Source organism: Peromyscus maniculatus, chromosome 4 (assembly GCF_049852395.1).
Source record: "Peromyscus maniculatus bairdii isolate BWxNUB_F1_BW_parent chromosome 4, HU_Pman_BW_mat_3.1, whole genome shotgun sequence".
NCBI lineage: Eukaryota > Metazoa > Chordata > Mammalia > Rodentia > Cricetidae > Peromyscus > Peromyscus maniculatus.
Genome location: NC_134855.1, coordinates 96,502,434 through 96,513,533, shown reverse-complemented (window position 1 = coordinate 96,513,533; position 11,100 = coordinate 96,502,434). Strand labels below are relative to the sequence as shown.

The window sequence follows — 11,100 nt, the reverse complement described above, 5'->3', positions numbered from 1 at the left end:
TGCCCCCCAGGCAAAGCCAAGTGTAGAACTCTGGTTATTACCTGCTGTGGCCTCTTTTCCCTAGGGATGGGAGAGTCACAAGTACTCCCTTTCTAACTAAGCCGGAGGGGATGGGCCCCTCCTGCCACCAAGAAGCCAGTTGTTGAGTGCCCATCAAAGAAGAGGATCGCTTCTCTTCCCTAAGGACACCTATTGCCACAGGCTGGGTCCGGGGGATCAGGGTGAAGTGGGGGGCCTGTGTGGGACCGGTCTTAACACAAGCCGCATGCACTCAGACTTTGGGGGCCGCATGCCATGGTGCTGTGTCCAAAACCCCCATCTGTCCAGCGCTAGCCTCCAGATTGCTAGCCAGGGAGGTCTTTGCAGCTGCCCCTCGCAGCGAAAGCTGTTTCTGCATTCTCCTTCCCTTGACACTGGACTTCTATCCTCGTTGGGTCCCCCTGGCCTTCTCTTTAAGCGGCATTCTCTACCCTTCACCCGAGTTGCCTCCCTGCAATGCCAACAACTGCTGCTTACACCTATTTCAGGCTCCTTCCTCCCCTTGTCGGCGTCCCTGGGGTCCGCCTGCACCCCCACCCGTCAAGGGATATGGGGGGGGGATGGGCACACCTCGGCTCTCTAGAGCGCCGCAAAGCGGCATCTTCTTTCTACCGCCCGCTTAGGCACCTAGGTTCATCCAGCCCTTAAGGCTAGAAGGGGGTGGGGGTGGGGGTGGGGGGGACGGCATAAATGGCGGAGAGGGGCCCGAGGGCAGTTCTGCCGGAGAGGGACAGTCAAAAGGCACAGACACTAAAGCCACCTCTTCTGCAGTCTCCCTTTGCCGATGGAGGGTCGACACTGCTGGGGGAGGGCTCTCCTGACCCTTGGGAGCCCTCCAAGGCCCTCACCCTTGCCACCCCCAGGAGGAAAGACTGCCCCCAAGGGCTGGAGTAGTGAGCCCCCCCCCTCCCCGTAGCTGCGGCAGCCTCCGGCTGAGGTCAGGCTCCACCTCCTTTCTCCGGATGGAGAGAGCCGAGGGTTGTTTGTTGTTGGGGTGTGTGATAGAGAAGGTTCGAGATCACCTGGCTGGGTGGGCACGCCTCTGGGAGTCGGAGCTGAGCTGGGTGGGCTGGGTTAGGCTGGAGCCTGCCCTAGAGGGCGAAGTACTAACCTACCCCCGCCCCCATCCCAAGGTTCGGGCTGGGCAGCCAGGTCGGCGGCTTGGGTTCGGCACCGGTCCGCGTCCCCCTCCCCCCCGGCTGCGCTCCATCCCTTAGGAAGTGACCAGAACGTCCCAAGGCAGAGGCCAGTCGGAGAGTGACTTCCTACTTTCAAGATGCTTCCAGTCCGGCACCCGGATGGGTTGTGGGTAGAGGGAGGAGGAGACTGAAAACTAACTTTCTGTGAACATCGTGTAATGGCTGCTGGGGAGGGGCAGGTGCCAGGGTCCGTTCCCGGGTGTGGGGCTGGGGAAAGGTGCGGGCGTTCTGACAAGAGTCCACAACCGCAACGCGAGCTGATTTTGCAGAGGAGCCGACATTTTTTTTTTGGGGGGGGGGCAGACCTTCGGGAGCAGGAAAGATGAGGACACCGGCGGCAAAGGTCTCTTTTTAGCATAGGTAGGAATCTGTGAGACCCACTCAGAGTAGGACACGAAGCTGGAGAGCCTCTGGGGCCACTCAAGTTTTCTCTCCGCCACGCCCTGCCCCGAAGGCGTTGGGGACACTCTAGATCATCCGAGGAAAAGAAACTCGGGGCCTGAGATCCGAAATGCAAACTGATGGAACTTAAAAGATGCGTTCACCCAGGGACGGTCGGGTTGCCCCTCGGTTTCCTTCTAGCTTAACTTTTGGGTCTCTCCTTCTTTCCCAGGTAGGAAGTAGGTGGAAAGGGCCCCTTCTAGGGCGCAGACCCCTCAACGACGCTGCAACCCTAACTGCCCACCATACCCGGGAAAGATTGAGGAAGGCAAAAGCGATTTCATTCTCCTCACAGAGGCAGTCAGCCTTGCTAGCCCCCCACTATTGTTGACTAGAGCACCTACTGTTTTTCAGATACCTAACATGGAGACCAGTGCTCCCCCCACCCCCCACCCCCGCCTCCCGACCCTCCTTTGAGATTAGAACTCTCAAACCGTAACAGTTACAGACAGACCAGTATGGTGGCGACCACATTCCTCTAATCCCATCCTTTGGTAGGAAGTGGCAGGTCAGCCTGGTTTACATAGTGAGTTCCAGACCAGCCACGGCTACTTAGTGGGTCCCTCTCTAAGAGGAAAAAAAAAAAAAAAACGTAGTAAATGGAGAAAAGTGAGTTGGTTCCTCATTCTTACCCCAATCCCATTTGGGATACAGTTACTGTGGATGATTCACAGATGAGGAGTCCCACGATTAAAACAGCAAGTGCCTATTCCTAGTTACAGAAAGGGACTAGAGCCCTCCTCTTGACTCTGAAGTCAGTGCTCAGCATCTACCTGGAGTCGGCACCGCTTGCCCCAGCCCAGAGTACTGCCTTCTTCCGGCTTGAAGGGCATGCAAGGGCCTTGTTATCTCCTAGCCACCCCCAGCTGGTTCCCACCTCAGTCTGGGGAGTGCTGTATCTCACAAGACAACATGTTGGTATCAAGGAAACCCCATGCTCTAGCACTGCCTTTTCCAAATAGGATTTAACCTGCCAGCAAATTCCCTGGGCACAGGTCATGCCTATTTGTCTATTCATTGGTTGAGGCAGGGTCTCACTGCATGGCCCAGGCAGGCTTCAAACTTTCTTTGTAGTCCAGGCTAACCTCAATTGCCTTTCTCCGCCCCAGCCTCCAGAATGTTGAGGTTACATGCTTATGCCACTTTACCCGGTTTCTGTTCAATTTCTTTGGCTTCCATTCTGGAGCTCTCTTGAATTCCTGCCCCTGGAATTGCTGTTCTCCAAGTCAACTCCGCCTTTCTGGAAAGATCTAAAACTCAGAGTTCTAGGAAGTCCACATAGCTCCTTACCTCTGCCTTCTGGGCCTCTATAATGAGTCTATGAACACCTGAAGAGCAGGTCTAAGGCTTCCACATCCTCTTTTGTAGTTTCCTGTAGGTCTAGCACAGTCCTGGCCCCAAGGGAACATGGCCAGTCCTTCAGCCTTTGCCCCTGGACACGGCCCTTCATCTTTACCCCCCCTCAAGTCCAGTTGGAGGTGAATTAGTCTCTAGAACAATCTAACAAGCAAGTAGTGTTGGTTTTCATAGGACTCTCAAAAAAGACTAAAATTAAAAGCCAAGACTGTTTTTTTTTTTTTTTTTGAAATTTAAAGTTCCAAATTTCTCTTGAAAAAAAAAAAATCAAAAGATCTGCTACTGTTGGCTGACATTCTATTGCAGTGATAGGCAGGTGGGAAGTAGCAAGTGCCATCTTACAGAGTGGGCATACCCTGATTTGCTCTCAGTCCCTCCTTTCCCACTTGGGGTATTTTTGAGACGTCTTAACTCTGAAGGTTTTAAGTTTATGATTCATAGCCATGGAACATCTACCTATTTTGGACCGTCTTGGAGATCCTTGTCGCAGACTCACGGCCATCTCTAAAACACCTTCATTATTCCCCCAGGGACGGAAGTTTACCGAACATACTTTATCTAATACCCACAAGACCATGCTGCTGCTGAAGGGGACATTAAACAGAATTTGTGGGCTCTTCCAGGCGATCGCTCCTTTTGTGGAAGGATCAGCAGGTGATTGGTAAGGAACATCATGAGTGAGAGGGGAGGACCATTCCAAGAAGTGTGAAATGCCTGTGATGAACTAGATTCAGGTTGCTTGCAACCTTCCTTCCCAGGGTCCACATCCTCATCCTCAGCAGGCACTGGTCTGCTCAGATGCCACAGTGGAGTATGTTAAACAAGAATTCGTTCCTGAAGTACTGTGATGGAGGCTGGGGATTAAGAAGCCAGGGTGCATACCCTGTGGTTCCATGAGTACAGACCTGGAGCTCCTGGAAAAATGAGGACATCACATCTGGAATGGGTATTATCCTGAGAGCCTCCAAAATCAGTGATGTTGCAGAAGGCAGGACAAGCATTCAATTGGCTTCTTTATTTAACCTCAGCAATCCTGGTGGGTATTATGCTCAAATTTACAAATGAACAAGAAGACAGAAATATGAACAGTCTGAGTGACTTCTAAGATCACAAAGGCTTGGAGTGGTTCCAAAACCTTTGATTTTGCTGTTGTTGTTTGTTTTTGATATGGCATTTAACATAAAGGTCAAGCAGAAGTTGAATCCTTTATAGATCTTTGTTTTTTATTTATTTATTTATTTTCTGTATTTCACATAGTATAGTTGTTAAGAATACAAGCTCTGAAGACTGAGTGCCTTCATAGATGTCCTAGCTCTTTGTCCTCTTAAAACTTGAAGTGTTTTTGAACAGTGCCTGAGCCTAGCCAAGGGCCCCCCAAAGCATTAGCAGTTGTGAACCTTTTTCTCCTGTTCTCATCTGGCCGCGCCTACAGCCTGCTTTGTGTCCAGAACTACATCCTCGGTCTATGCCCTATCGGCTCCCATCTGGATCCCCAGCCACTTGGTGCTTGTGGCTGTCTTTCTGTCCACCCTGCAGCAGTATGTTCCCTTCTGGCTTTAGTGGCTGAGTGGCTTCTTTTGCTGGGTCTGGCTGGCTTTTCTATGGCTTCCCTACTCTACCATCCAACACCAAGACTGATTTCATGGCCCCAGACATCCTCCTTTGCTTTCAGAAATATTCTCAGTGGCAACCCTAATTTCATTTCTCAGAGAAGGTGACTCTACCTCTAGGCTTTCCCACCAATCTCTCTCGTCTCCAAAACCCAGAGCAGAAGGAGAATCACCAGGGTTTCTATTGCCCTCTTCCCTCCCCTTCAGTGAACTCTCAGTTAGAGCCAGGACCAGCTCCTGCCAGTAGAGACTAGTCTAGGTCACAAATATTGTGCTACCCAATGGGCCACTTGTACTCAGCACTGTTGGGCACCCAGCTCCCAGCCTCACCTCTTTTAACCATTCTTGCATCATGTATTCCTAAATGAGCTTACCCAACAGTTCCCTATTCTGTTTTCCAAAGGTCTGTTAGCAACTCATTTGAATTTTACACGTGAAGTTGCTGTGAGCAACGTTCCTTTCACTCTGAGATTGGGGCAAAATGTTGCAAGTGGGTTGCCCTATTTCTTTATCAAAAGAATATTCCCTTGGCAAAGCCTGATCAAAAGTACTCTTTCCCCACCCTCTGCACTGGCTTCGACACGGAAACAACAATGGGGCTTTGAGGAGCCTCTGATACACGAACCCAACTTCTAACTGCAAGAGGACCTGCTGCTCTCTCCCCTGCTGCTACAAAGGCACCTCCTCCCATCCAGTTTTGAAAGCCAAGAACTTCCCAGTCATCTTTTGCACTTCCCTCTTCCTCACTAGACATCGCCCCGTCTGTCCACTATGATCACAGCTCACCATCCACCTGCGTGACTCAACTTCACATCCTCTCCAGCCCCAGAGACCCAAAGCCCTGACTTCTGATTGCTCTCCCCAAGCCAGAAGGATCTCAGTGGGATCATTCCAGAGAGCACACCACTTCATCTCCATGGCCTGCTTAAGCTCTTCATGCCCCCCCCCACGATCCAAATCTGGAGTTGCCTTCAAGGCCCCCCAGTCAGGGGCTCTCTTATCTTATTCCTGGGCTCAGTCTCACTCCTAAACCTATGATGCTCTCCCTCCCTCTCTGAAAGTCCGCCTGGTCGTGACTCCTCAGTACCACCTGTCTTCTGCCGGGCACTCATGCCCAGTGTCCTGGGTTGCAAGATACCTGTGCATGGTGGTTCTCAGTGGGCAGTTACTCAGTGGCTAACCAAGCCTGTCAGGCACGCTGTGGTGTATGAATCTGCTTGGCCAGGTGCATGCGGCGTATCCTTATCAACATGGAGGCTAGCTTGTACAGCCAGTGTGTGCCAGCTCTACCCACTGTCCTAGGCTCCCCCTGACCTGACTGATAACTTCAGTTGTGTTCCAGAGTAATAGCAACGTTATCATGGCCTCTGAATTGCCTTTTGTAGTTCGTATTATTTATTTTAAGATTGATGCAAAGTTTTTGCTATAAAATCAACTGACTTCGCTTACTCAACAACTTAACAAAGGCTATGGGTCTGACACAGTAACAGCAATCTTGATGAACCTGAACCCCCAAGTTACAGTTTGGGACTTGGGGTATAGTTCAATGATAAAGCATGTGTTCAGCTGTTCAAAGCCCTGGATGCCATCATTGGAACAACAACAACAAAAAAGTTATTCTGGCTCTGCCTTTCTCCAGAAGGTAGGTGCTGTGAACAGAACCTGCTTTTCAGCTGCACTGAAAGACTAAAAAGGGAGAATTTAGTTCAAGGCAAAGCCTTGAGTGTCCCTTGCCTACCCTTTTCCTCCTTTCTCCAAGGCTGCCCTTGATGTCCAGTTCAGTGTGATTTCATTTAGATAAGCTTGCTGGAGGGCCTTGGGAAGAGAGATGCTTCTGATCGGGTCTGCAGCAACCTACCACCACATTTATTATGCAAGTATTTATTGTAAAGGTGGTCTATGCCTGCAATTCTAGTACCCTGAGGCAGGAGGATCAAGAGTTCTAGGGTATTCCAGGCTGTATAGTGAGATAATGACTCAAAATTAACTACCTTTAAAAAAAGATTTTATTTTTAATTGCATGTAAGCATATATATCCTGCACATGAGTGCATGCGCCTGTGGGACCAAAGATGCCAGATTCCCTGGAGCTAGAGTTACAGGCAGTTGTGAGCTACCTGACCTGGGTGCTGAGAATTGAACCCTGGTACTAAGCTGTTCTCAAGACCCAAAATTAATAATTTTTAAAATGTCATACTTGGAGTTGAACTGCTGCCTGATGCATGCTAGGCAATCGTGCTCTCTCTCTCTCTCTCTCTCTCTCTCTCTCTCTCTCTCTCTCTCTCTCTCTCTCTCTTTCTCTCTCCTTGGACAGGGTTTCTCTGTGTAGCCCCGGCTGTCCTGGAACTCACTCTGTAGACTCAGATATCTGTCTGCTTCTGCTCCTGAGTGCTGGGATTAAAGGCATGGACCACTCTTTATATCATGTTTCATCCCAACCCAATAACTTCAATTAAAAAAAAAAAAAAGATTGCGTGAGCAACTCCATTGAGCCAGGGATAAGGTGCTGGAGAAGAATACCAAGGCTCACAGGTAGAGGGCTGGGGTAGTGCTCACGCTAGATCATAAAGACTACCATTAAAATTGGCTGAAGGGTTGCTGACACAGCTCAGTTAGAGTATGAGCAAGGCTATCGGTTCAGGCCTCAGCTCAGCAGTCCTAAAGCGGAGCATAGACAGGGGCATGTGCTTGCAATACCAGCACTTGGGAGGCTGAGGCAGGAGGATTGCTATGAGTTCCAGGTTAGGCTGGGCTATATCGTGAGTACCAGGTCAGCTACAGTTACATAGCAAGATCTTGTTTCAACAACAACAAAACAAAACTGATAAGGTGATTGAAATAAGAAGTGACTTTGTTGTTGTTGTTGTTTGTTTTGTGAGACAGTTTTCTCTGTGTAGTTTTGGTGCCTGTCCTGGCTCTCGCTCTGTAGACCAGGCTGGCCTCGAACTCACAGAGATCCGCCTGGCTCTGCCTCCGGAGTGCTGGGATTAAAGGTGTGCGCCACCACTGCCCAGCCTCTTGTCCTAACTTTTAAACTCTGCCTGCTTCATAACTAATACTTGTCATTGCCCCTGGCAACCACACAGTGGCAACTCAGTAAATGCCAATTGTTCTTAAACGGAGGATTGGTGCAGCTTGGGCGGATCACTTAAGTGGCCTGAGGGCAGGGTGCTGGGAGAAGAGGCTGGCCAAAAGAAAAAACCACCTCCATAAGCAGGGTGGTGGGAAGTTGCGGTGGGCACAGGAGGCCTTGGCACATCCTCTGAGGTATGGAGCAATGGTGTCCCTATGGACAGTAGGGCGATGTGCTGAGTGGCTGTTCCTGGTGGGAGTGAGCTTCTCAGAGGACACTGAAGAAACCTAGCTAGCATGGCCAGTGCGGTTCCTCACCTTAGAGGAGGGATAATGTGGAAGAAGAACATGGACGAGGAAGGGCCACACTCTGGTCAGGGAACTGCTGTTGGAATTCATATAGTAATGGCTCTGATGTCTCGGGCAGATGTCCCTGGCAGGACTGAGGCTGTGCTCTCTGGGGAGACCTAACAGCCTCTCCTGCAGAGAACAGTCTCCTTGCTTCTTGGTGACAGGCTCCACACTCTACAGAACATCTAGAACTCTTGCCACATGCCCATGACCTCTCCCCAGACTCAGGAGTCTGGAATAGAGGGGTTGCTGCCTCTGTGAATGACCACGTGGCAAGAGCAGAAAGCCACAACTATGTGTAGGTCAGCGAACAGGACACAGAGATGTGTGTGCCCTGGGCATCCTGGCCACAGGACAGGCCCCAGCTGCCTTCCGTTGACGGCTTGTCCTTTTGCCTTTCTGGGGCCAGGCAAACCCTAGGACAGGAGGGTATCCTGGGGATATGGAGCCCCTGAATGCCAGACTGTTTCCCCGTCCTTTGGCAGCCTCAATAGATCACAGTATGTATTCTGTCCAGAGGCGGGGAAGCGGCATGGGGGGGGGGGGGGTAGGGGAGAGGCAGGTGGGGGAAGGGAGAGAGGGGCTGAGAAGGACTAGGATTTGCTGAGTTTAACTAAGTGTCAATTCTTTAGCCTGAACTAGCCAGCTCAGGGCCTTGGAAACAGTCAGGATTGGGGAGCAGACCTCAGTTCCTCTAAAACTACAGCTACATGAAACTGTCTTATGTCCAGTCTTGCAATGACCCCGACCTCTACCCTTCCCCTCTTGGCCAGGAAGCTGCAGGCTGACCCGGAAGCACAGTAGCCTCTTCTTACTGGCTTCTTGCCTGTTCAGACTCTTCCATTTAAAAAATTCATTTCACTTCTCTTCTCTTCCTTCCCCTTATCTTCCCTTCCTCACTCATTTTATTTTATTTTTTTGCAGATCCAGGGATCCGCTGAACCCAGGGCCTCAAGCATGCTAGGCAGGCACTTTATCACCAAATTACACTCCCAGCCCAGTTCCTCATGGCAAATTTCATTAAACTTTTCTTTAACAACTAAAGGAACTCACGGAATACCTGATCCTGCTGAGGCTGCCAGCACTAGCCACAACCCAAGTTGGACTGAGAGAATTTGCTACTCCATTCCTGTAAATAGAACAAGCCCTTGAGGGTGGGGCAAGGTGCCCAGGCTGTTCTGAAACATAGCACTCTGCAGAGGCTGCCCCTGGGGAGCTCAGACAGATAGATGCATAAGGTGGCTTTCCAGGCAGGCCAGGCAGGCGGCCCCCCAGTCCAGGGCTTATCTCCCACTGGCAGCTGCGTGTTCACGCTCGATGCTTCTGCTCCTACAGCGTGTCTGACAGACTCTCGGCGTTGTGTGGCGGCATGCATGTCCGTGTGTGTGCTCACCCATGTCTGCTCCAGACAGGCACAAGGCACAAAGTGTGCTTGGATGATCTGGTGGTGTGCCTTTCTCTGTCAGCACAAGTAGCCCTGGTCTTCTTCTACAGTCTCTTGACTCCCTCGTCTACTTGCTGTCTCTGAGGAGGGAGCTTGCTCCTTTCTGAGCCTGGAATGGCTTTCTTCTTTTCAAGACCATCCCCGCAATCAAGCGCTTCTCTTCCCCAGGGCAAGCTGAAGTTCTGGGCGGCCGGGCAGAGTTCACAGACACGTAATTGTCCTTCGGAGTTTGGTCTGGCCTGAGTTGTCCTTGTCTCCACACTCCTGGCTCAGTGGATGGATGACCCTTCGTCGTTTGTCTAGAAAGCTTGGCTGAGTGTGTGGATTATGGGCTTGACCAGGGAAGCAGTAATGAACATTCATAAACACTCGGAGCTGGCCCTGGTCTGGGTACCTGCCGCCTCTGTTCTGAGTCACCTCCTGAGGCGCTGGTCTAAAAATATATAGATACACCATCACTTTGCTTTACAATTTTTAAAATCACATCATTATTGTGTATTTGTGTTGTATGTTTGTGGGTGTGCATGTTCTGTGTGCATGTGGAGGTCATCGGACAACGTGTGGGTGTTGGTGTCCTCTACCACGTGGGTCCCAGGGGTTGAACTTAGGTTGCCAGGAAGGGCACAGTTGAGCCAGCTCACCCAACCCCACACCACCACTGTGGAAAACAGCTTTGAATTTCCTTTTCAGGTTGGTCATGTGTATAGCCTACAATAAAGAAATTCCATCCCTGAGGATGTACCTAGAGGCACACTTGCTCCAAAAGGTGCCTATAGTAATACCCCACAGCATTCTCAGACTAGAAACGCCCAAATGCCCATCAGAGTAGATGGAACATTCAATTGCAGAATTTCCACATGAGGGAGCACTAGACAAGAAAAAAGTTCAACAGATTATAGTTCTGCTCATTAGCCTGGAAGAAAAACAGTAACACTGTACAATGATGAACCAGACAGCAAGACACAGACACAGACACAGACACAGACACAGACACAGACACAGACACACACACACACACACACACACACACACACACACACACACACACACACACACGGTGTGAGTCCAACTATAAAAAGGTAAAAAAACAAACAAACAGCCGGGCGGTGGTGGCGCACGCCTTTAATTCCAGCACTCGGGAGGCAGAGGCAGGCGGATCTCTGTGAGTTCGATGCCAGCCTGGTCTACAGAGGGAATTCTAAGAAAGGTTCCAAAGCCACACAGAGAAACCCTGTCTCAAAAAACCAAAACCCAAAAAACAAAAACAAACAAACAAACAAACAAACAAACAAACAAACAAAAAACTAGCATCCAACCGGGCAGTGGTGATACACGTCTTTAATTCCAGTCCTCAGGAGGCAGAGGCAAGTGGATCTCTGTGAGTTTGAGGCCAGCCTGGTCTACAGAGGGAGTTCCAGAATAGCCAGGGCTACACAGAGGAACCCTCTCTCAAAAAACTGAACAACAACTACACCCCCCCAAAACAAAACAACCCCCCCCAAAAGACTAGCATCCTAAAAAATGTTGTATAGAGATACACAGACAGGTAAGAATCCACCTAAAATAAAAAAATACACTGGTACACCTGT

At 50.3% G+C, this 11,100-nt stretch overlaps 1 long non-coding RNA gene across 2 annotated transcripts; it reads left to right on the top strand.

The window, feature by feature from the left end:
• Positions 1–3,335: 3,335 nt before the first annotated feature.
• On the top strand, positions 3,336–9,969 carry LOC143266857 (uncharacterized). Of its 2 annotated transcripts, XR_013050670.1 has the most exons (3): positions 3,336–3,696; positions 3,794–4,071; positions 8,992–9,969. It is a non-coding gene; the product is annotated as an uncharacterized LOC143266857 (long non-coding RNA). The 2 variants fall into 2 exon arrangements; XR_013050669.1 differs by having other exon boundaries at positions 3,336–4,071.
• Positions 9,970–11,100: the final 1,131 nt, after the last annotated feature.